A 27,214-nucleotide genomic window follows, 5' to 3' on the forward strand; every position below is an offset into this window, starting at 1 on the left:
TGGTTAAAAGGAAGCCACCCTATGAACCCTCCAATGGAAGACCCTGAAGAATTTGGAATGTTTCTTACTTAAACCCACCGGACAAAGAGAAGTCAGCCATTTTTCCTTGATGCCATTTTGAAGCCTGATTCAAGACGCCATTTTATATGACATTTTGATGCCTTTTCTCTGTCACAGAGAAAGAGACTTTAAGAATTCTCACCCTAGAGACATTAACTTTAACCTTACCCCGTCCTGTCCATGCAGTAAGTTTGCCCCATTTTCCTTGCTGCCGCAAGGAAAACTTGCGTTGACTTTGCCCCTTTGAAATCTGCCCCATGCTTATCGAACCGGTACCTGAAGGATGAAGAATTTTACTTGAATGCTGATTGAATTTGGTAACTATAAAACGATAATTGTATTATGCATTGTGTTTTCCTTCTTATGTACCAACTGCTTATTTTGATAGGGCCCAAGCTAGAAGTTTTCTAAATTCATGTTAACTAAATTCGTTTTTGCATGAAGCCCCACGTGCCAATGCTAATTAGAGGTTAGTTGAGGTATTCATTCGATGCACCATGCTAAATTGAAATCTTGTTATGCTGACCGATGCATGCAATTAGTCAAATTCAGTTGCTTATACTAGTGATTTGCATTGCTATAACCGAGTGCATTATAATCCAGATTTTGCATAGATTGCATTTCTTCCGACGCTATGGACAGCTAGTAATGTTCATATATGTATATCATTTGATTTTGAGACTCATCTATATTGTGCTAGCTTTGTTAATATAGGGAAATAAATTCATTAACTTTTAATAAACTGGTGTGGTTATTCATGGCTGAAAGGTCATGGTGTGTCAAAATACTGATTGTTATTGATTACTAATGTGTTGTTTGATCTATTAATTGAGTATTGGTTATTGATTATAAATGGTTATTGATTATTAATTTGAGTGATCCGACTATTCTTGGATGAGGAGAACCCAGCTCGGTTAAAAGGTTCACCGACCTCCGGCGTGTCCAAGTATAAGTAATTTATAAAGACTGGACGCGCTATCAACAGCCACAAATGCAAATTAAGTATTTGCTGGGTGTTCAAAAAAAAAGAGTGCTACCGCTCTGCAAGTGCTCTGAAGAGCCCAGAGGCGCCCCAGAGGGGAGCTCTTTCAACACTGCCAACAGCCCGGAGAGGATGGCCTTGTGAGTGAGCTCACTTACTTACTGATTTTGAATGGTGACTGGTCAGAAAATGAGGAAGGGTACAAGTGATTTATCCCTCTAATTGTTTTTTTGATTGATAATCCTCTATAGATACAAGGGAGCCTGTTCCCATTGGAGAAACCATTTTTTATTTGGTAGCATTAAAATTGAATAACAATTAACAATTTCTAGGCCCTTTACTGGCCTTGATAGGTTGTCATTATGATGACAAATCAGTGGGATGATGGTGCTGGTGAGTGCTGTGGAGACCTCTAAGGCATTTTGAGGGAATCCTTGAAGCAAGAGTATCAAGCTGATTTTATGGTTTGTTCCTGCCACCACGCTGCTTACCACCCCGAATGCAGATACCCTGCCAGTCACAACTTGCTACCGTGATGTGTTTACATTTCTTTGTACTTTGCTATACTGCCTAATCTGCAGATTGGCAACCAGCGCTGCTGTAGCAGGCCTTTAGCGTGGAAGCTGAGGGCTTGGGCAGGAGCATGCCGCTGGACAGTGCAGGAGGGAGTCTGTGTCTGGAGGGCCGGGCTGCTTCATGGCGCTTACCATATACCATCTACAGTACCATCTGACAGAAATATCTTGTCCTAAGTATGACTGGCCTAAATATCGGCTGTTTGGGGTTAATAGCAGAAAATCTACACCCAAAGGGATGATAAGTTTGTAAACTATATTTAAGCCACAGCGTTTTTGTCAGACATTTTTGTTAACAATATTATGATATATAGCCCACCTGAGGCACTGGAGAGAGTGTACAGCAACTGGACCTTATAAAACTGGTATCCATGCTTCCTCGGTCCTCAAAATGGCCAGTCTGGCCCTGCCAGGACACTGTCGCCGTGCTCCGTAAGCTTTTTGTCATCTTCAAAAAACTTGATTGTGAATGCTGGGTTCTGAGATTTCAGTTGTGTAGGTGTGATCTGAAGTGGGGAGTGGTCCCAGTTAATTAAAGGAACACTTTGTGTCTGCACCTTATTTCTGGTGAGGAAGCAGGGGAAAAGAAGCAGTTAAGAGGCATACCCTTTGTGCGCTACAAAGAGGTGATGCATGGTCAGCGTGCCGCCAACTGCACTCTTGACAACATGGTAAGGGAGTTCCAGGGTCCCCCATGCATCCCCCTACAGTCGAGTGCAGTTACTCGCTACACCTGCATGCAGAGGGTTCTCTGTCCCCCGCCCCCTTGTAATGCAGGCCAGGTTACTGCCTTCAAAGTGAAACAGTCAGTCTGCCTTTCACTAATATTAATATTAGAGATGTTGCCAATGTTATCCTTGTAAGAGAACTTTCCACTCACCTCTTTGCCCAGCTCCCTACCCTCTCCTGCCCTCCGAACATGACTCTGTCACACTTGTTCACTTTGTGCTGTCCTAAAATGGTCATGCTTTCAAGCCAGAAAAATTGAATTGACAACACTGATGCAGAAAACTGTCTTGCATGCCAGGCTCTGAGCAGGGCAAGCCCACTGAGTGTTCTGTTTAATTTACTTTGCATCACTGACAAATTTCATCACAATTAACATAAGACCTTGGTGAGGTTGGAACTTGTTTGGTGCTGTAATATGCTGCGAGCAACTGCAATTTGGCACATCATCTCACCATATTTAATGTTTATGAAGCAGTCATAATGCACTTACCAGCAACATTAATTAACTTATTTTACATGCACTCATGTTCGTAGATATGCTGCAAGCCTCCACCCTACACTCATTGTTGATAGTTCTCCAGGACAGCTTACAACAACATTGGAAGGTACCTGTTCAGCAAACAGACAGGCTCTGGGGGTAGCTTTGTTTTGACAACATCAACACCAGCACTTTGTCACAGCTCCGCTTAGGCAGGAGTGGGTGAAGACAGTTTAGAAGGGAACATTCTTGGAATAAAATCATTGTACAAGCTAGTTCAAACTTTGAAGTGCCTGGTGGCGCGATACACACAAGTGAATGATTTTTCTTGTGCGCTGTACTCACAGGTAAAAAGTATCCAATCTGAACGAGAATCGTTTTCCTCTCCTGGGAAGGGTATGGTGTCAAGTGCTAGCTTTATTTCTAACAGCCCTCAAAGAACAGTGTTATTAAGTGTTAGGCCTGGCATGCTTCGGCTTGGTCTCCCCTGACTTTTTGCCTTCTGACCTACTATTTAAATTACTTCATTTTTTGCTGGCTTTAGGATTCTGTGCCCTTCACCATTGCTATCCAGTGCTAAAGTGCAGGCGCTCTGTACCCTAAAACATGTTAACATTGGCTTAACCGCAATGGCCATATTTAATTTATTTGTAAGTCCCTAGTAAAGTGCACTTATTTTGCCCAGGGGCTGTAAATTAAATTCTACTAGTGGACTTGCAGCACTAATTGTGCCACTCACTACTATAGCCCTTTCAACATGTCTCAGGCCTGCCACTGCAGAGCCTGTGTGAGCAGTTTTAAACTGCCATTTCAATCTGGCATGTGCCCTCACTTGCCAGAAACAAACGTTCTTTTTCATTACATATACGTCACCCCTAAGGTAGGCCCTGGATAGCCCCAAGAGTATCGTTCAGTGTATTTAAAAAGTTGGACATGTAATTTTAAGTTTAACATGTTCTGTCAAGGAAAAACTATTAAATTCCTTTTTCACTACTGCAAGACCTATCTCTCCCATAAGTCAACATTGAAAAATCCTTTAAATGTAACTTCCAATTGGAAAAAGATAGAAATTTAGAGTTTCGTGTCTCTGGACTCAGAATTTAAAATCACAACTAATGGTAATGTTGGATTTTAAATTGTAAGTCTGAAAATACCACATTTAGAAAGTCTGCATTTTCTTACTTTGACCATTCTGTGCCTCTGCCAGTCTCCTAATACACATCTGGGTTGGTGGAAGGAGGGATTTGTGCATTCCCTCCAGACAGTCACACACAAAGGGAGCTGGGGTGTGACATCTGCATCCTGATGGCTCATCACCAGGCTGATGGGTCTTCCTGGGCAAGATGGGAGGGAGGAGCCTACACTTTCCTTCAGAGTGCTGTGCCTCTCCTCACACAAAAGACTGCAGAAACCCCCTATAGAGTGCCTGGAGCCAGGGCAGTGACCTTGTGCACTTCGAAGGCCTCTTTCAGAAGTCTCCTCCACTTCAAAGGCTCAACTGGGTATAAGTACTGGACCCCAAACCCCACCAAATCAGAACTTTGCTAGAACCAAGGACATTCTGCCTGGAAGAAGAGCTGTTGTGCTGCAGAAGGCACTTCCACTCTGCTATTTGCTTTGCTGTGTTAGCTTGTAGCTCCTTGCCAGGGCGGGAAACGGTCTGGACCTGCTTGCTACATCCTGGAGCCCAAGTTTCTCCAAGGGCTTGTCAGCTTTCCCCCTGTTCTAGCGGTCTAAGGGACATCAAAGACTTCCTGAAACTCTGCTCCTGCTGCTGGGCTCTGCCATCTGTGAGTCCTACCCTTGGCTGAGGTGGCAATCCAGGTCTGGGCTTTAGAAGTGGATTGTGCACCTGTTTCTCTGTAAGAATCAATGTACCTGAGCCACTGCAGTGAACGGAACTGATGCAGTGCCCTCTGACACCAAGGTCAACACAGCACCAATCCGAGGTCATTACTGGCAGCTTGATGACACATTGCATACATCTCAACAGAGTTCATCTCTGATGAGGGTACTTTTTCAGCAGGCTCTGTGTAAGTCCTGTAGCAGGCCTGCCCTCCATCATGGTTGGCCTGAACAGGATTTACCCTGGTCTAGCGCCACCTCAAGTAACCTTTCAGTACTATTGACTTCTAAGCACTACATTGGAGTTTCTTCTTCAAAAATGTATATCTTGAGTTCTACTTATTGGGTTTTTGTTGTTTTAGTCTTGTTTTACTCAGATACATATTCTCTAATTTTCCTTTTGTGGTGTTGTTCAATGTGTTACTGTAATTTAAGTGCTGCACAAATAATTTACATAGTGCCTCCTAAGTTAAACCTGACTGTTCTGTGCCAAGCTATCAGAGGGTGAGCACAGGTTAATTTAGGTTGTGTATCTGATTTACCCTGATAAGGATCATGGTCCTTACTTGGACGGGATGCATACATCTTCCAACTAGAGACCCAATTTCTAACAGTCAGTAAGTCCTTGCACCGTACGGAGAGCTGGACCATCCTGATGCCACTTGGCTCTTGGCTTCACTGATTGATTCTGTGGATCTGATATATCTGTACATTTAAAACCTATTCTTGTGGTATAATATCATTACAGCATGACCTTTGAAGCTCTGGTTTAGATCCACAGAGAAGTCCCTATTGAATCCTGAGCTGCAGAGGCAATGGGGACATAATGACACCATGTGACACAGAGTATACCATGTAGCCATTCATTGACTGGGTTGTAATTAATAAACTTGAGATCATTGTCAGGGGCTACCTGAAGACAAAGAACTCAACTTATAGTGATCGGTGTGCACACTAAACCACAGGTCCTGTGTTTCTCACCATACACGGCAGCTGCTGAAAACATATTTGAATCACTCCTGGCACACCAATTCCTGCATTTTGTTCCCCAATTCCCCAGAGATTCGGAAAGGGGGAACTCGACATTCTACCCCCACCCCCAGCACAGACACTCTTAACAAAGATGCCTGCAATATCTGTATTTCTGTGGTGCGAAAATTCCTGTGTCGTTTTCTGGGCACACAACTAATTCAACTAATTCAACATTATGATAGCATGATCATATCTGACAACATAGGTTTCAGTCAAAACAAACACAACATTAAAAGCGAAAAACAAGAATAAGGACAAATCATTTGAACACACAACTTTTTCATCACAAGGCGTCGTGATAATTTGACACCAGAAGGCTCATTGAGCGCAAGATATAACACAATTGGAAAGACTAAGGGACATATTTATACTTTTTACCTCCGCATTTACGTCATTTTTTGAAACAAAAGCAGCACAAACTTACAAAATACAGTTGTATTTTGTAAATTTGCGCCGAGTTTGCGTCAAAAAACGACAAAACGAAACGAAAAAAGTATAAATACGGGCCTAAATGTCAGATTAACAAAATAATGGCCTTTCGTCACTGTTCTGTTAGTGAAAGGCGAGTGTGTTAAGCAGTTTACATTTAATTATAACTTGCAAAGCCCCAGAAAGTGTCACGAGCACAAATTACAAGGGTAAGGCCGCAGAGCCGGGGCCTCTCTCGAAAGTGCATGTGGAGATGCCGTGCGAATTAGTGCGATTCAATAATGCAATCTTTCTTGCGCCTTGAAGCAGCAGTTTTGATGCACTGTTTGCGCCACACAAACAATAAAACAAATTCAAAACAGACAGAGCTTTCTCTATTAGACACTAGCCAACTAATAGTGTGCATGGAAAACTGTACTTGACTTCCCGCCATCCTCTCTGTGACGCGAGGGTGCTTGGAGGCTCGTGGGTTTGTACATATAAGGATGCCAATTAACACTTGGTTACACAAACAAGAAGGTTAATGCCTGTACGTGCATGTCCTGAAAAGCCGTAATTCTCTGCCTGAGGGGCAGGGTGTAGATCACATTGTGGGGACGCCGTTTTTGCACGTGTGTCGGGCTGTGGCTCGTGTTCACAGGCGTAACAAAACTTGGTGTGGTGGGGGGGTTCTGCATTGGAGAGGTGAGGAGGGATGGAGCCCTGTAGGGGTGAGGAGGGGTCAGGGGCTAGGAAGGGAGCTCAGTTTAGGAGGAGACAGGGGTGCAGTGCACGGGTGGAGGGCTCTGCATTGGAGAGGTGAGGAAGGATGGAGCCCTGTAGGGGTGAGGAGGGGTCAGGGGCTAGGAAGGGAGCTCAGTTTAGGAGGAGACAGGGGTGCAGTGCATGGGTGGAGGGCTCTGCATTGGAGAGTTGTGGAGGGATGGAGTCCTGCAGGGGGGTGGAGGGGTCAGGGTCTAGGAGGGGAGCTCTGTATGGGAGGAGACAGGGGTGCAGTGCATGGGTGGAGGGCTCTGCACAGGAGAGGTAATGGGAGCGGTGCATAGGGTCCGTGGGAACATTGGGAGGATACGTGAGGAGGCCCTGTGGTTCGGAGGGGATTCTGCATAGGAGAGGTGAGGGGTGCGGTGCATCAGAGAGATAAGAACGGGGCTGTGGCTAGGGCCGGAGCTCAGAATAGTAGGAGAGAGGTATGCTGTGCATTGGAAGGGGGCTCTGCATAAGAGAAGTGAGCAGGGAGTTTTGGCTAGAAGGCAGGGCAGAATGGGAGAGCGAAGGCTGGGGTTCCTTGGTGTTTGTGGGAGACATAGGGTCATAGGGATGGTGCAAGGGAGGGGCCCTCTGTAGGAAGACATGTGGATGGTGCTAGTGCAGGTGTTTTAATAAAAATTATTAATGAGTGTTTATGTATTCTGAATAATAAGTTTGTGTAGAAAATAAAATAACATAGAAAAATAATGCATCCATTTGAAAATATGATTATGAAGAATGGCCACCAAGGGTAAAAAAATGTACTAATCAGTGATTTAATAATATGAAATGTTTAATAGATGTTTGACAAATGTAGTAATATGTCATATTAAGGGTTATGTAGTAAGCCTTAGCTTATTAATTGTAGGCCTTAACTTAGCGAGTGTCATGGCCTACTTGCCAGGCCTCATGTAAAAGCTGTATTTCTTAATGTTTAATAAAATCGCTTTCCTAGAGAGTTAAACTGATTTTCCATTTTGCATTATGTGCTCGTAACTGCGGCTTGCTTTCTCATGAGAACCGACTGCTAGAAGATGATGCTTTCGTTAATGTAACATTTTATGTGTAATGTGTGTGAGACTGACTTTCCCAGGACAAGAACAATGAAGATACTGACTAGAGTGGAATCTGCAACAATATTGTTACCTGATAAGCTGGATGATGAGTACATTGCAAGACAAACCAATCAACGTCATGTGAATGGAGGAATATTAGAATTCATAGCTTTGGGATTTTAGTTTTATTGTACAAAGTGTGAACATGCAATTAACTGACCAATAGGGATTTGGGAGGCAGTTTAGGTAACTTTGACTTAACGACTGCACAGGGGGAAGACAGCCATTTTCTCTATTATTATAGAGGGTCTATCTCTATTCTTTTGAGTACTTAAAGACTTTGCGTTTTCTGAACTTTGATCCTGAGGACTTGCTGATCCACTGATGTCCTGAGGAAGAAGACTGATTCTGCTTTGCTGATCCATACTGAGGAAAGGTATTATAAACTAATCTGTGATTATTATGAATATTTGCTTTTTCTTTCTAGGTACCAACTGCCTTGTTTTGATAGAGCCATAGTTAGATGTTTTTCCAAATTTGTGTTACTAAATTGTTGTGCATGAAGCCCAACATGCTGATGCTAATCTGATGTTAGTTAAGGATCCTCATTAATGAAAATATAATAACAGGGATTAATGCTTGATGAATTTCTCTACTAAACGTCATGTACATAATCACATTGACGCAGTTGACTTTGTAACCTTAGAATGTGCTGTAGTTCAAGCTTTGATTAGATTACGTTTCTTCGGCCACTTTGGACAGCCAGTATTGTTTCTATATGTGTTCCATCTGATTTTGAGATTAATCTACATGACCTTAGCATTGTTAATTTAGGGAAATCAATATTCTAACTTTCACTAAAAGGTGTGGTTATTCATGACTGAAAGGTCATGGTGCATGACAATTACTGACTCCTTTGATTTTTGATGTTATTGCTTACTATTGATCACTGTTTATTGTGTTTTGATTAGTGATTATGTACTGGAGCTATGGTAAGAACATCTTAATTGCGACTCAAAAGGTTCATTGACCTATTTGCGTCCCCTCGTAAGTTTACTTATTAAGGTCAGATCCGCTAACAATGGTAGAAGGGGGTGCTCTCTACAGGAGAGGTGAATGACACTGAGATACATCTAAAATAATTGAAACATATACTTAGAAATATCTATACCCATCCCCATTACCACATTCAGGGGGGTGATATCAGTGAACTAAGAGGCAAGTCAGATATCATGTGTATTCTACATGTGGATGAGTTTGTTACAGACGGAGTAACATTATGGTCTAGTCCAGTGGTTCCCAACCTTTTGACTCCTGATGACCCCCACTGAATCATTACAGGAAGCCAAGAACCACCAAGCAATTTGTACAAATTAAATTTCAAACATAAAAACAGTAATTCTCAAGAAAAACACAAACAAGTACACACCAAACAAATACTAGAATTACTAAAGATATCATTATTTTATATTAAAAATACATGACAAAATTGAAACATTTTAATGGGAAGGTTGGCACTGCATCTCAACGACTAACTTTTCAATGTTTGGTTTTATTTAGAAAAGTTGAATCCTCAGGACAGATTCTACATTTCCCACATGATTTCTGTTTTCATTTTTTAGGTACATAAGATTTAAGAATGCTTTTTCACATAAATACCTGGTGGGGAAAGGAAGTAAAACCATAAGGGCCTCTCAGCTCTCCATAGCGTCTCTGTCACATGTAACTCATTTGTTTTATTTCTCCTCTCTTACCAGTGTAGGGTGTTGAAGCATCTTACAGGGGACTACAAGGAGTAGGATTGGCATGTCATCCACTCTGGTAGGCATGTTCTAAAAGTGCTTGGTCTAAAAAAGCACAAACTCAGGATTCAGAACACAACACAGTGCTTAGCTCTGGCTTTAATAATAAGAATGTATTTCTATACAAGCAAATCTTTTTTAGCAACATAAGGAAAACAAAAGACTGGGAAAAAACACAACTTTCTAATTTGTGCCTTGCAGTTCGCATGCAGCTCTTTAAAGACAGTTCATAGCTCACTGTGCTAGGTTACGACTGTAACTTATAAACTTCACAGTAACAAAAGAAACTCTGTGAAAAAAGCAGGAACCCACTGTGCTATGCACATAAAATACTGTTCTTTGCATGATACTTGTTCTTTGCAGTAGGCATATTAACCATCTGCACTACCTTTGAGTCAAAACTGCCACTAGACTAAACTCCCATCTCTTGCCAGCAAGTACATTAATCACTGGAGTTATCATGATGCTTTTAATTTTTGAAGGATCTTTGCAGTGCTTTTAAAAGTGCTGCACAACAGAAGTAATAAATATAAAGACACACACATGTTTGTCAGAGGCCCCAGTTGCAGAAGTGCCCTCCTCCCAGCCCAGGCCTGCGGACCCCCTGGGAATGTGTCAGGGACCCCTGGGGATCCGTGGAGCATAGGTTGGGAACAACTGGAATAGTCAACATATAGAAGGGTTTTTGTGCAGTACACCTATCTAACTGATGTATGTCATGGTGCCGTCATATGTCATGATGGAGGGAAATGAAGTACAGTGAAATCAGACAATTGTCAAGAACAATAATTTGGTCAAAGATTTTAAATTTTACATTTTTGATGAGCTACATCAGTACAGTGAGCTAACTAAGTACAAGTGTTACATATTAAATCAAGTTGAAACAAGAAGTCTTTTGTGAGAAAATTACAAAGTTAAAGAAAGGCACAATGCTTTATTTTAATGTTGATAACACCTCCTTTCCCCCTCTGAGGAAAGAGACCGATTTCAGGAGAGGTTCAACTCTTTTAGTAAAGGCAAATAAGCATATTAACAAAATCAGTGCTTAATTTGTAAGATAATGAGTGGCAGTGCCTAAAGAGATGCTCAGAAACCGGCTGTTGGCGCTCTTAAATTGTAGCGCTGCAAACACCAAGTTATCGTAGCCTGGAAACCTCCTCAGGCATCTTTAATCTACTACCAGACATCTGTGCCCTTTTATCACTCTATTGTAGGTACCTGCTGTCTCCTTTCATGAAGATTTTTCCATCTTTCCCTTCCTTCTTCTTACCTCCCTTGCACTTGGGAAATGTCTGACGAGTTATGATAAGTGCCAGTCCCCAAACATGAGTGCTGATGCTCCCCCAACCACCAGCTGTAATTAAGCACTAAACAAAATATACAAAAGGGAAAGTTGATAGAGTTCACATAACACAAGTAATGCGTAGAATTTAGCTGACTGCAGGGTTTCACAAAGATCCCATGGCTTACAGGTTTTTCAATTTTGTTTTATCCCTGGGGTAGGGCGCCATTTCAGAGTACGATTCATTTATTTTCTTATTTAAGCTGCAGGGCTTACAAACCTCCTTAAGGGGCATTATCCATGTTTACTTAACTGCTGAGAATGAAGTTCATCTAACTTGTGGGCATTCTTTCCTCTGCCAGGGGGCAGCATGAGATCTTCTCCTCCTAGTCCCAAACATGTATGCTAAAGAAATCCTGATACATTTTTTCCTCATTTATTCCTCTTCTTTGGTAGTGGAATTGATTTGGAGTTCAAAGATCGCTCAGATGGACCAAGGTGAAGATGTTAGTAGAGCCCAGGTAGATGGATAACATCTCAAGAAGTGCAAGGCCTTCCCTATGAGTGGCCTAATATCCCATAAAGTAACTCCAGCCATGGAGTTACCAATATAGGAAGTGAAGGTAATTCTCTGGGATGGAGTTAACAGGGATTTGCAAGGGGAATGCTGAAGGTCTCATTAGAATTCAGTACTAGAAAACAAATTAACTATTAAATCTGCTAAAGCACATGTGATATATTTTGGGCTAAGAAATATCAGATTTGCCTGGAAATTACACTGTTGTCAAAATTAGCCCTTACAAATACTTAAGTGTGGCAGTGTGTGGGGGGGGGGCTCAGCTCCACTGATGGAGCTAACAGAGTTTTTGGAACTCTGTGCTCCACTTGGAGCGTGGAGTGAGTCCAAAAACTCCTCTAGCCCCACCAGCGCAGCATAGCTCATCCAGTGTGCGCCGCAGCCCAGTATGGGCTGCACAGCGCAAGCGCAGACAGTCTGCGCTTACACTGTGCATCCTATAACTGGGCTGCAGCGAGCATCGGAGCAGACCAGAGGGGGGCAGTCACTGATACTCTTTGCCGTCAGACGAGGAGGGGGGGAGGACCCCCGGGAAGATTCAGGTAAGTCCTCATCCCTTTTTATCCTTGCTTGTGCACACTGGTGCACAAACAAGGACTGAAACTGCAGCTTTCTCTGCCTATGGCCCTGGCCTTAATTGAGACCAGGGCCTTAGACAGTGAAGGAAAGCCTTAGTTTCAGGCCTCTTATGCACTGGCATTGCACAAGGGACAGGCCGGTGCACAAGAGGCCAGAAACAGCAGTTTTGACTGTCAAAGCCCTCTCCTGAATATGTCCGATCACTAAATCTCTAAGCAGGGTCCAACCTGGCTTACCCGGCCAAACCCTGCTTAGCACTTCCAGGATCGAGCGCATTCCGGACTCCGTGGGTCACGGAACTCCGCCCCGCAGAATTCCACAGAGGTTTTTTTTCAACTCCACAGAATTCCATGGAGTCTGCCTCCGTGAACTCCGCCCAGGCTTACATACGTGTCATTTTCCAAGTTTCAGTCAAATCGAAGAAGCTCCATGCAATGTGAACTAAAAAAGCAACTAAAAAACAGAATGCCTCTGTATGCTTAATATAATTTAAGCAGGTTTCTATTAACCTTAAGGGTTAAACAACACTTAAGCTTGCTATTAATGCTGACCTACAAACGATTGTCCACATAGTGTATGTGGCTGCTGCAAGCTTCTATTAGAGCCTAAAATATCAGACATAAGCAGTGAAGGTAAAATGCTTAAGAATTTACTTTCCATGCATGTAATGGTCTACGTAAAAACACTATGCTTAGAAGCGGCACTTTGTTTAGTTAAAAGTATTGCTAAAAAATTTGAATCAATTTTTATAATTGAGAAAGTAGAGGTTGAGACACCCACCATATTGCCTTAGGAATTAAGATAAGTTTGTGAAACCATGGAACCTGAGACTGAAAGCTCATCAGAGTAGCATGTTAAATAAATTTGGTATTGTTAATGAAATTAAAGAAGGCATTCTCTGAATGCAGCATTTAGGTAGGAAGACCTTAAGGTAAATTTCAACGCAGATGTCGGTTGGTGCTGATATGATGTAAGTGTCTGTGATGAAATCTTTGGAAAACCTGTGTGAATTGAAATGCAGGCTTGAACATTCTCATTATGCCTCATTTGACCCCTGTCTTAGGTTACGCAGAAGAGTTATGTTAATGCATGTGGGACAGGTTGTACTTAATATTAAGGCTGATCCTCAATTATTACAACTAGTGGGAAGAGTAAAATGTGATTGTAGCTGTAGAGCTCCTAATTAGCCAGTCAGTTTCTTACGTTTCAGCCTGTGCTTTCAAACAAATGTGAGAATTGAGTTTGAAGAGTTTTGATCAAGTGTAAAATCAGTACGGTGGCTGAAGACTGCCAGGCCCGGACTGCCTCTTTATTCTAGCAGGCACTTCCCTGGTGGGAAGGAGACTTTGGCGGCCAGTTTTCATTGTCTAGCTTGACAGCGCTGCTGTTGCCAAATAATTATGTATGCATCACTAGAGAGGGGTCTTGGCTCCCCCCAATGTTGTGAGCCAGAAGTACATGTTTTGGTTTGGGCAGACATTGTGTGCTTCTACAAAAAAGTGCATGGACTCTAGCAGATGTGATGATTTTGTTTATTTAGCCAGCTACCTAAGCTTGAACTTTCAAGGGCACATACATGACATTGAACTGCCATTAAAGTGACTTGGATAAGTAGATCATTTATGTTCATATTCTCTGGCAGCAGCACATGTTGGAGGAGCGCAGTCAATAACCTACATGGATTTTTAGGTCTAGCTTGACAGTGCACCTGTCAATTGACCTTTTAACCTACACCAATATTATTCCACAGTTCTTTGCTTCCATACAAATACATATCTATTACCATGCAATTTACTTGTGATACTTAACATTACTATGCAACATTCTTTAAAAGCCAGACCTATTGTCATTGTCAATGCTTGTTAGGGCAGGGTGGCAGCTGTCACCTTTGTGGCTTTCTCAGCTCCCCCAGATAATTGCAGCAGTAAGTTGGGGGCCTTGGGGGAGTGAGAGAGACAAGAGTGCAAGAAAGAAGGAGGTAGAGCTTGTTTAATCATTTCTGAAAGGGCTGCTTGTGGTTCCCAATGCAGCCATGAAGGTTGTTTGCTGATAAACTTATGTCACAATCCGTCACCTACAGTTTCTGTGGAGGATTACATTTATGATTGTTTGAAAAAACTGCACCGTGTATGATGATTGTTTTTCAAACCTTTGCTTTATAATACTCGTAAAGTATTATGAATACAAATATTTTAAGGGGGTTTTGTTTCATAATGCCTGTTTATTTTATGTGTAATGTTTATAGGGGCACGTTGTCGTAATTACAGCATTCTAATTACTTATTCAAGTGCATTTATTGGACGTAGAAATAAAGCAGAACAAGCTAATCAACAACAACATGCAGATCATTCCAGGAGACAAATTTAAATCAGCTGCTTTCGGAACACATGAATGTTTAACCTTCACTTACGTCAGAAACATCCAATAGATCTAACTGCAAAATAAAAAGACCTTTAGAATTGTGACAAGAGCTAGAGGAGGAGAATCAAGAAGTCAATACTGCCACTACTTTTTCCCAAAAAACATGTATTAAGAGGACGAATCCTATCTGACTGGAACAAAGAAAACCCTGTTTGCAACCCTGCTACACCCCAGTCCCAGAGACGTCTGGTTGAGGAGGCCAAAAACACAGCTCAAGTCCTGGAACCATGGAGAGACGTCAATGTTTATTATAAACCCGATAGGAGCCAGAAATAGTTCATAGAGCAAAATGGCCAGCCACCATGAAGAGTGTATGCAGAAAGAAAAGGCTGATAGCAACAGCGCTAGAAGTGGGGGTGCAGGAGGTGCTGCAGCACCCCCAAAATCACATGCTGGAATTCAGACAGCGAATGAGCAACAAAAATGACTTGAGGTTTAATTTTTATCTTTAACATTTTCCTTGTGTGCAAAGACAGATTTAAAATGTTAGGTAGTCTGACACATTACTGGTTATTAACACAGAGATTGTTTTTTTCACTTCTACCACTGACTGCAAAATGAGAGGATTTATAAAGTGAGCTGTTAATAAATCTTGCTCATGTGAGAGGAAAGGCTGTAGGATGTCATTTTTATGTAGCACACAGCACAATTTAAATACATATACATGAACAGCACAAATAAATAAACAGTAAGAAAAGCACAAATGAGGCACTTTTTTTGTAATTCTGAAGTATGATTAAATCACAGATTTTAATATGATAAAAACAAATCAAGACACTTTACTTTGTGATGCACAAATGAAAATATTTGCTGAAACCCCTCACACATTATCATTTGTGCACTATATAGTTTTATTGGTAAAACTGTATGTATGTGCAAATTTAGTGATCATTTCAATGGAAATGTGCCCTATGTAAATGATAGTGAGCTTCCACAATATGCCATAGCAATATATTTGTGGCAGTGTTTTCCAAACCTCCACAAAACCTATATGTTACACCACTATGTGTATGCTTACCTACTCCAATGACCAGTCACCTTGCCAAGATGGACACATATGGCCAATTTGCTGTTACAGAATTGCGCACTAGGACAGTTTTCAGCAAAGTACCTGAATTTGGTTCCTATTAACTAGACTTCAGAAATATGCTGAGTCAACATATCAAATTGAGGCACTGAAACATAAGCCTAGAGCAGAGTGCTAGTCGTTTCTGCCTTTGATTGGCATATTAAAGACGCCTCATTGTAGAGCACAAGCTCATACTTAAGTCACTATGCATTTAAGATAATTACTCAGACAGCTTTTATCAGTGGAAGTGGAAGCAGGTCCAGATTCATCTTGAAGGGAGAATGATTTTAGAGTCCTGATGTCTTAAGCTTCCCCAGTGATGGTGATCCAAAAATAAAATGGTGATGTCACTATGTGAGCAGATGTTAAAAATCACAATACCTTAATACTACTAGACAACAGTCTGAAGTCTACAGTGACCTGTTCAGCCCTCTTCAGAGACCATTTTTTCTAGACCTACGGCCAGATGTAGGTAGACTCTCAATTGCGACCCGCAAATTGCGAGTCAGAGCGACTCGCAATTTGCGACTCGCAATTCAGAATGTAGGATGGTGTCCCTGACACCATCGGCGACTCGCAAGGGGGTCGCAAAGCCCCACCTCATTAATATTAATGAGGTGGGTCGCAATTTGCGACCCCCTTGCGAGTGGCAGCATTCACATGGATGGTGGCCTGCTGCAGACAGTAGATCACTGTGTCTATGACTGCTTTTTAAATAAAGCAAATTTTTTTTTGTAATGCAGCCCGTTTTCCTTAAAGGAAAACGAGATGCATTACAAAAACAAAAACTGAAACGTTTTTGTTTCATTGTTTCAGAGCAGGCAGTGGTCCCTAGGACCACTGCCTGCTGTGGAAAAATGTTTTTAATGCCATTCACAAAGGGGGAGGGGTCTCATGGGACCCCTTCCCTTTTGCGAATGGGTTAGCACCCATTTGAAATGGGTGGTAACTGTGATTGTTTTGCAATCGCGTTCGTGGTCACAAAACAATACAACATCGCACTGCGACTCACAATTAGGAAGGGAACACCCCTTCCTAATTGCGACTCGCAGTCCCATTTTGCGATTCCGTAACCAGGTTACCGAATCGCTAAACGGGGTTTGGGCATCACAATGTGCTTTTTGCACGTCGCAAACAGCAAAAACGCTGTTTGCGATGTGCAAACGTTTTTGTACATCTGGCCCCTAGATCTCTGGGTGTCATGTGCAATAAAGAGCCTAAATTATATTCTGCTTACCCTTAGGGAATTATATGTTCAGCCACAAGACCCCTGTCAAACTCCAGTTATATTGCAGTGATGAATGGAATGTGCGTGCAACATGGCGTCCATATTGGATTGGGAATCGTTATTTATTGGTATTAATTAAGGAGATCGTCACAATACGCAAAACAATTGCAAACAGTATATTTTAGAAAATGTACTAATCATCTTCAATATACAATTTTGCATTTTCATGACCAATATTATTTTGTGCAATAAAGGATATTTGTTAATGCTTACAGGTCACCTCACGGATATGATACTTGCACCTGCACAGTTTTTGCAGGTAGAAGGAACACCTACAGTGAAGTGGCAAATATGGAAGGAGACTTTTGAGCCCTATTTAGAGGTAATAGATGGTGAAACCTTTACTTTGAAAAAGAAAAAAGCACTATTGAAATATAATTTAGGTGCTGAGGGCAGTAACATCTTAAAACCTTAACCCTGGAAGTAGTGGGAACTTTCACAGTAGGAAGTGAAGAAAACGAGTCCACATCTGCAATTTATGAATATGCATCCGTAATTAGCACATTAGATACAAGATTTAACACTAGGAAAAATATAATTCTAGAAAGACTTAAGTTACTTTAACGCTCCCAGATTCCAGGGGAGTCAATAGATAATTTTGTTGCCGTGTTCAGGACACTTGCAACAAGTTGCAATCATTGTGAGTTTAGAGATGAGCTAATCTGGGAAAATTGAATTAAGAGAATCAACAACAAAAAGTTTCAAGAAAAACTTTTAGCCATGGAGGATCTTGATTTTGAAACTTCTTTGAAGTTAGCTACGAGCATAGAACATTCACAACATTGTGTGAAGGAAATGAATGATGGTGTCAAGTCTGCAGAAGTAAAACAATTGAAAATAAAACAAAATGTAAAACCACCTGTAAAAGGAAACAAAGCAAATGTGAGTCTGAAGTTTCACCATCCAGGTATATGAGCAAAAACAATGACGTGCTATGTTTCCATTGTGGCAGTGGAGCACACCTGGGTAATGCCAAATTTTGTGCAGCAGTGAACCAGATGTGCTTCAAGTGCAAAAAAAAGGGACACTTTCCCTGTGTATGTAGAGCAAGAGCTGGCACAAAAGTACTTGTCACAGAAGGGTAAAGATGATTGAAAAGGATTACTTTGAATCTGATGAAGAAGACAATGTCGTTCTTATGCTCTCATCAGGTAGTCCAGAATGGAGTGGAAATTTTAAACTATCGTCCACAAGGGAAGCACACAAATGGAAACCTCCTTTTTGTGTAGATTCAGTAAATAATAGGAATGTGAAATTTCTAGAAGACTCAGGTTCTCCTTTCACTTTACTGAACCTGAGCGATTTTGGAGATATTGGTAATATTGAAAAGGATGAATTGTGTATAAGAATGTCTTCATATGGTGGGAATAAGGTGGAAATGATGGGTAAATTTGAAGCTAACTTGCAATTTGATGGTAAATGCGCAGTGGGACCAGTGTATATTGTAAAAGATGGAGTTAATTTGTTGGGTTGGGTCGAGAAAGGGCAATTAGGAATTATCTTAGACCTAATATGGTATTGTCCAAACAAAGTGTAAACATAATATTTGATATATAGATGTTGCTCGGTTCTTCTAATATATGCAAGGTCAATTGTTTGCTTGCTGACAATGGAGTAAATAACTACCCTGAAATATTCAGTGAGAAATTAGGACGACTTAAAGGGTTCCAACATTGTATAATACTGAAACAAGGTGCGAAAGCTCTGCCCCATAAAGTATGCAAGCTGCAATTAGGTGTGCACAGGGAATTAAGACAAGAATTGGAAAGACTGTGTTCATTGGGCATAATATAGCCCATTGAGGGGTTGGAATGGTTAGCTCCCATAGTACTAGCACGTAAAGCAGATAAGTCCTTCATGCTTTGTGTGGATTCGAGAGACCTAAAAGTCCACATCTGGGTAGCAGGTTAACCGTTACTAAATCGTTAATGAGATGCTGGCAACTTTGGAATGTGCAGCGTTTTACACTCCTTTTGACGTATCCTCGGCCTACCATCAGTTAGAGTTGAACAGGGATTGTAGATATTGCACATCATTTGTGACCCCGAGGGGGCATACAGGTACGTCCACATGCCATTGGTCTGGCATCGGCATCTGCAGGATTTCAACAATTAATGAACAAATTGTTTGAAAAGATGGGTCATGTATTTTCAAGATGACATCTTGATATTTGGGGAAACTGAAGAAGTACACAATGAAAAAGTGAAGGATGTTTTGGAGATCATAAAACTAGTGGTTTGACATTAAGGAAAGACAAACGAAAGTTTTTGCAAATTTGTGTGGTTTTGGGACATCTCATGTCAGAAAAGGGTGTTGAACCCAAATTGAAGATTTTAGATGCCATCCACAGCAAATCTAAACCCAATTATAAAGATCAACTTCAGTCATTTCTCAGTATAGTAGAATACTATGCTCAAATTGTTGACATGTTTTCTGACAAGACAGCATGTTAATGTAATCTTCTTAAGAAAAATGTCACATATGTACGGAACAATGAATGAAATTGTAGTTTTGAGTTAATAAAAAAAACATTGTGGAAGCGCATCCCCACCCCCTCAAAGCTTTTGATATTAATGATTTGTATAATTTCCACCAATGCCAGAAATATAGGTCTTGGTACTGTGCTTATGCAGCAAGCAGCAAAGGGTTGATGAAAGAGAAGCACCATTTTATTTGCATCAAGAACCTTGAGGGGAGCTGAATCTACATATTCTGCAATTGAAACGTAAGCCTCAGTAATGTGGCGGGGAGTACAGCATTTTAAAAACTTTTTGTGGGGAAAATAATTCATTTTGAGAACAGACCACAAGCCCTTAGTGGATCTATTCACCACAAAGGAAGGGGGCAGAGCTATCCCTCACATTGCAAAGTGGCAATATAGATTACAAGAATTTCATTACAAATTGGAGTATGTGCCAGGTGCAAAGAATTGTGTGGCTGATTGTCTTTCTAGATTACCCTTGGTAGAGAGTGAAAATGTGGTGGATGATTTAGAAATGGTGTGTGTGGTGAATTCTGTTGACAATGTCTCGAAAGAGGCTTTGACAGAGAGAGAGTGGATAGATGCACAATTGAATGATGAAGAGCTACAGAATGTTAAGAATTTTGTGGGGCATCGATGGCCTGCTGTAAAGAATGCCCTGAATGCATTAATTCCTTACAGAAGAGTTGAGGAGACCATGGTTGGGAACATCATGCGCAGAAATTCCAAACAGCCTACGTAAAAAAATATTAGATTTGGCCCACTGATGGCATATTGGAATTTGAGTTATGAAGCGTAGAGTAAGAGAAGACTTCTGGTGGCCTGGGATGGATAAAGCAAATGAACAATATGTTCACCGTTGATATATGTGTGTACTGAGTGACGAATCACAGGTAACATATCCTTCCCCAGTTAATCCTATTGTGGTAAAAAATATATCATAGTCTAAGGTATGCCTTAGTCATGGTAGACTATAGGGCAAAATGGCCTGAAATAAAATTTGTGGAAAATGTAAACTCTGATTCAGTCAGATTTTTCAAAAAAGTATTTTTGAGGGAAGGTTTCCCTAAAGACATAGGGACTGATAATGATACCCAACTAGTGTCAAGAGAGACGGAGGCTTTTCTAGCAAACTCAGGGATAAAATACATTTGAAAGTTTCCTTATCATCCCTTTTGCAATGGCCTAGTAGAGAGATTGAATTGTGTTATAAAAGATAATTTGCAGTTTGCTCTCATCAATGAATTGCATTGGAAATAAGTAATTGAAGATCTGCTATGGGCAATAAGAATTACTCCCCACATAAGTACAGAAAATTTATTTTCACGTTACTGAGAGGAAGAGTGGATAGTTCAAAATTAAATAAGAAATGGATGGCCAGAAAGATAATAGACCTGGGAAAAATGGTACTTGTGGCGGATGTGATGTCTGCAGTAAAAGAGAGGTACACTACCAAGTACGATCAACACAGGAGTTTAGCTGTTCAGGAACGAAATAGGGTGAGGATTAAGAAACCAGGTTTTCTCGTGCCCGGGTGAGCAAAGCCAAAGACCTTGTAGTGGTGTTGGAAAATGGAAAGACGTGGAACAAGTCATTCCTTTCAAATGTGCCAGAATCAAAAACTGATTATGTGGGCAGGAAAATGGGAGTACAAACAAGAGATTGTTCCAAAAACAATTGTAATAACAGAAGAGTTTCAGCAGGACAAAGTCACGTCCTGCAACGTTCAAGTATTACAGCATGTGTTAGACTTGTTATGGTTAACTAACACAGTGCAGAATCTAAGATGTATCTTGTTTATATTTTGATGCAATTAATGTATTTTATGTATGATATGTTTATTTGCTATTCTTAAGTTATTGTTCTTTTCCAGTTCAATCTTATTTTTAATTTTATTGTGAAGTAAGGGGAGTATTCAGGGGTGTAGACAAATAACTGTGTGTGTTGAAGGCAAAATGGAATGGTGGGACAGGAGGGTTCCATGTTCCCTGCATGAAACCGGAGTGAGATTCTAATGGTTGGCAGTTGCTGCCTGAACATTGCTCTGGCAGGATTAAACATACTGGTTCCCTTACTGCCTTGCTAGTTTTTCTTTACAAAACCTTAACAGTACTAGACAACTGTCTGAAGTCTACAGTGGACCTGTTCAGCCATCTTTTAGAGACCATTTTGTCTTAGACCTAGATCTCTGGCTGTCATGTGCAATAAAGATTCACAATTATTCCCTTTAGTGAATTTTACGTTCAACCACAAGAGCTCTGTAGAATGGCAGTTATATTACAGTGATGAATGGAATGTGTTGTAGAGACAATTAACCTACTTGAAGTCCTTGCCTTTATGAGTAATATAATAGTCTTTAAAAACAGACTAGTTAGGCATTGAAAATAACCCTGGATGTTCTGTAACACCTGCAATGACAAGTATTGAAGCAAACCTAGTACACACATCATTTGTGAATTTCTCCCATGAAAATCTGTCAATATAATCCTAAAAGCAGCCACGGATATAGACCTCTATGAATACTTAGTATTTTCCTACTTTTTTCAGTTCTCTACTTTTCATGATGTGCTTTGACCTGCTAAATTAGCCCCGGCTAAAGCTTACAAAGGGATATTTCTTGGCAAAGAATAAGTAGAAGAATGTGGCAATTTCAAATGAACCTTATGCTGTGTTAGAGAACCATTGGTACCAAGATGGGTATGAGCACACTGTGATGCTTTCAAAGCCACGGTGAGGAATTGGGCTGTTGGTTGACTGGTGTGTGAGCCCTGGTCAAGTAGCAACCATAATCCTTGCTAAATTAGCCTATGCTCAACCCCCAGTAGCTCGGCACTAGGCAGTCAGGCTTAACTTAGAAGCAATGGACATGGTATTTTTGCAACACTTCAAACAGTAAATAGAGAAACTATCACACAAAAAGGATCCCACACCAAATTAGAAAAACATAAAGGACATTTAATAAATAAAACAAGATGAAAATACAAAATTGAATCAGTAGAACTGGAGTTATGAAGTTCTAAAGATGAAAGTGAAAATAGTGCCAAAAAGCACAAAGTGCCAACTCGGGATATCTGGTCACACCGCACCAGGTCAAAGTTATACTTTCAGTCTTACTGCGATGAAATGCAGGTTGGCTACAGTCACCAGGTCAGGTCTCCTGAGGTTTTACCTTCTCAAGTCTGGGCCAAGAGTACCATTTGCTGTAAAGAGAGCCATGAGGAGCAGCAAGAACATCGCAGGATCCTGTCAGTGTAGTGTAAAGAGCCGGCCAGCATGGTGGGCAGGCGTTGCTGAAGCTTCATGCTGGTGGTCCCCACAAGCGGTCAATGCTGAAGCATGATGAGTCGGTATGACGGCGCTTCATGCTGGATCACAGTATGATCCGTGAGGACTCACTCTGAACGGTCCCATTTAAGGTTATGAAGAGCCCAAAAGCTTGATTTCAGCTCACTCAGCCACACCAAGGGTCGAGGACCTGGGGGGAACCACTTGGGTGCCAGGAACTCAGTTGCGTCTCAGGCTGGTGCAGGAAATTGGGGAGCCTTTTATGCCCCTGAGGATCAGATCAGGAGGCCAGCAGACTCCCTTAAAGTGACTCTGGTATCCTGGGTTCAAGGATGAAGTTGCAGGTCCAGGTCCGCCTCCCAGACAAGAGAGCAACAGGCAGCAGCTCAGCAGCTCAGCACAGGAGGCAGAAGTTCCTTCAGAGCAGCAGCTCCAGCAGAATGGCAGTCCTTTCAGCAGCACAACAGTCCTTCTTCTTGGCAGAGTATCCACAGATCCAGAAATGTACTCAAGAGCTAGTACATGAGGTCAGTATTTATAGCCAGTTGTGCATTTTGCAGTTGGAAGAAACTTCCAGAGGCTTGCCTTTCAAGTACACAGCTACCCTACCTTATTGGCCCTTATTCCAGACTAAGACCCTCATTACAACCCTGCGGTAAACGCCACCGACTGCCGTGCTGACGGTCGCCAACATAACGTGACAGTGGCGGTATACCGTTATGGGTATTATGACCCACACAGATAAATTCGCCACTATGCAGACACCCACACAAGTCTCCCAGCCCTAAGGTCAGTGATAAACTGGTGGTACTAAAACCCACACCATTTTGCCAACAGAAATACGCCCACAGCATCATGACCCACGAATCACCATGGCGGTCATTCAACTGCAGTAAAACATTGGCAGTAGAGACCGCTGCGCTCAAAATACACACACACTAACAAAACTACAACACATTGGACAATACAAACTATACACACCTGACACACATACACAAACCACATCCACAGACCCAATCCAACATAAAACACACATCCATAATACCCGCAACCCCTTGCAATGAAAATAAATATTGCCAACTGAGAGAGAGACAAGCCAGGAGCACCCACTGAATCAGAGCCACATAACACCATCACCCATACACCATCCACGCACCTCACAGCACACACCCTGACACATCTCCCCACACCCCCTCACACATACTACTCACACTACACCATGGCACCACAAAGACACCCCAGGTTCTCAGAGGAGGAGCTAAGGGTCATGGTGGAGGAAATCATCCGGGTGAGCCACAGCTATTCGGATCACAGGTGCAGCAGACGTCCATTGCAAGGAAGATTGAGCTATGGCGAGAGTCATGGACATGGTCAACGCCGTGGGACAGCACCCAAGAACAAGGGATGACATCAGGAAGAGGTGGAACGACCTATGGGGGAAGGTGAGTTCCGTGGTAGCAAGACACCAGGTAGCCGTACAGAGGACTGGCCGTTGACCCCCACCTCCTCCCCCACAACTAACAACATGGGAGGAGCCAGTCTCGGTGATCATGCATCGTGAGGGCCTTGCAGGAGTAGCAGGAGGACTGGACTCTGGTAAGTCAAATCTTTACTACTATATCCCCCACCCTACCTGCATGCCATCACAAACTCCTACCCATACCCTCACCCCACCAATCCACCACCTCACATATACCCCACTATCACAACCCACCCATCCCAATACCAAGCCCTGCATTCAATACAAATGCATGGACACCCATCACAGACCTGCATGGACACCCATCACCACAGCATGCACACAAGTGACAATCACTTAGCCAAACAAATAACATCTCACACAACCCAAACGTGCCTTGCTAATAACAACCATAGAGGGAAACATATCCATCCACAAGATGGCACACTCAGATACAATAACACAGCATTTACATCCCCACAGGACCCCCACTCAATATCACCGGAGAGGAGGTGCCACCAACATCCAGTCCCCCCCCACAGAAGGGGCCCACAGTGGTGACAGCAGCTATGCACGCCTGGATCACAATGACCAACCTGGCCCATCAGGGACCTCTGGAGAGTCAGTTACCCTGCCACAGTTCCAACCCACCACAGAGCCTCCCCCCTCAGGAAACACCAGCACATCACCCACCCAGCGGGCCCATCCCTCTGTCCCCAGGACACGTCAATCAACAGTGTGCCTACCACTACAGGGACCCCAGGCAACCCCACAAACCCAAGACAATCAGAGACCTGGGGTCAGTGGAAGTGGGCACACGGTTCAGGGGACAGAGGCACAGGACAACAGGGAAGCTGGGAGGACTGCTGTGCGACGGGGGAGGACAGGCTCAGGGAATCCACTCTTCACGAGGCACTTGCAGGGATCCTGGGAGCATACCAACATTCCCAGGAGACCATGGGCCAGATACTGTACAAGTTGCAGGGACCCAGCGGCTGCAGGAGGCACAGTACCTGGAGGATCAAGGAGGACCTGAAAGACATCTACACTACCATGTCACCATTGCAGGGGTGCTGGCAGACATGGCCAACACCATCAGGAAGGCAGCGGCACAACATCGGGCCCCTGACACTATCCACACCGAAGAACAGCCCTCCACCTCCGCCGGCGCAAGTGAACAGGACGCCACGCCACAGGACCAACAGGCCACCAGCACCTACCTCCTGCAGAAGGAGAAACACCCCGCAAATGGTCCCTGCAATCCAGCCAGAAGCCAGAGAACATTGCCAAGACCCCCGCCGGGAAATAAGTCTCTCCTGATTGTCACCCTTCTGTCCCACTCTGTCACCCTGTCCACCTTGTACTGCCATTGCTCCCCTTCCTATGCCCCCTTAGACAATGCACCTGTGATACAAATAGACTGGACTCTACCCTGGACTTTCCTCCATCAGCAACCCAGCCCATTGCAATACCCTCTCCACTTATTAGCACATCAATAAACACCCGTGGAACAAATACAAGTATGGAGTCTGTCAAATGATTAAAATATGTATTAGTTTAACAAGCTGTAAACATTGCAATTCAATTGTATAGTCATGTATACATAAGTATGACCTGTAGTGGGCAGCAGTAAACACAACAGGAGCCAGAGTGGGGCACAGAGATCTGAAAATAGAGATGCCAAAGGGTAAAGTAAGTGGTCATAGACATAGGGAAATCAGGCTGCCACGTTCAATGTCTAATACAAAACTGCAATGGAAAGTGAAGTTACAGTGTCTTACCTGTGTGTCACTGGAAGTACTGTTGAATGAGTGAACTTCTGTTGTCCACATCTTCTTCCTCTACCTCCTCTTCCTCACTGTCCACAGGCTCCACCAGTGCCACACGACCAACTCCGACTCATCCTCCTGCAGAAAAGGCACCTGGCGTCTCAAGGCCAGGTTGTGCAACAAGCAACATGCAACGATGATCTGGCACACCTTCTTGGGTGAGTAGTACAGGGATCCACCAGTCAGATGGAAACACCTGAACCTGGCCTTCAGGAGGCCAGAGGTTCTCTCAATTATCCTCCTTGTTTGCCCATGTGCCTCATTGTAACATTCCTCTGCCCTTGTCCTGGCAGTCCTCACTGAGGTCTGTAGCCATGAGAGGTTGGGGTAACCAGAGTCACCTGCAAATATCGAGGGATACCTGTTAGACACAAACTCACCCTTAGGGACAACCCCACACCCATATACCTACATCAACTGGGTGGGGACCATGGGCTCACCTATTAGCCACACCCAGGGGCATATTTATACTCTGTTTGCGCCGGAATTGCGTCGTTTTTTTCGACGCAATTCCGACGCAAAACTAACTCCATATTTATACTTTGGCGTTAGATGCGTCTAGTGCCAAAGTCCATGGAGTTTGCGTCATTTTTTTGCGTGGACACCTACTTTGCGTTAATGAGATGCAAGGTAGGCGTGTTAGGGTTTGTACACAGCAAAGAGCATGTCCCCTCTCACTGCACTAGTGGGTTCTGTAATAGCTCCCTTTTAAACTTACTATTGAAAGCCTTTCTTGTTATCTCAACTCCCCCCCCCTAGGCTTCTGTGTATGTTGTTTAATGTGCTGTTTTGTTTACACATTGGGCCTTGCTTTTACCAAGGCTTCTTTAAAATACTCCTCCCTAGGCCATGTGTTAATCCAACTCATTTGTATAATAACTGAAACTCTGCACACCTTTCAAGAACATGTGCAGCATGTGAGGACCACACCCAGCTCTTCAAACCACACCCAGCTCTGCACACCTTCCAAGAACATGTGCAGCATGTGAGGACCACACCCAGCCCTTCAAACCACACCCAGCCCTGTCTATAAAAGGCATCCCCGAGCCTCACCCACTGCTTGTGCTCGTCTACCTCCTGCTTACCTGAGAACAGATCCCTCGGCGCTGGCACTCCTGCTCTTTACAGACTTTCATTGACTTCAATGGGCGCAGCTTCTGGCTCTTCCTTCTTCCGGTTTCCGGTTCCTCCTTGCTTCAGCCTCTC

The sequence above is a fragment of the Pleurodeles waltl genome, chromosome 4_2, assembly GCF_031143425.1.
Source record: "Pleurodeles waltl isolate 20211129_DDA chromosome 4_2, aPleWal1.hap1.20221129, whole genome shotgun sequence".
Taxonomy (NCBI): domain Eukaryota; kingdom Metazoa; phylum Chordata; class Amphibia; order Caudata; family Salamandridae; genus Pleurodeles; species Pleurodeles waltl.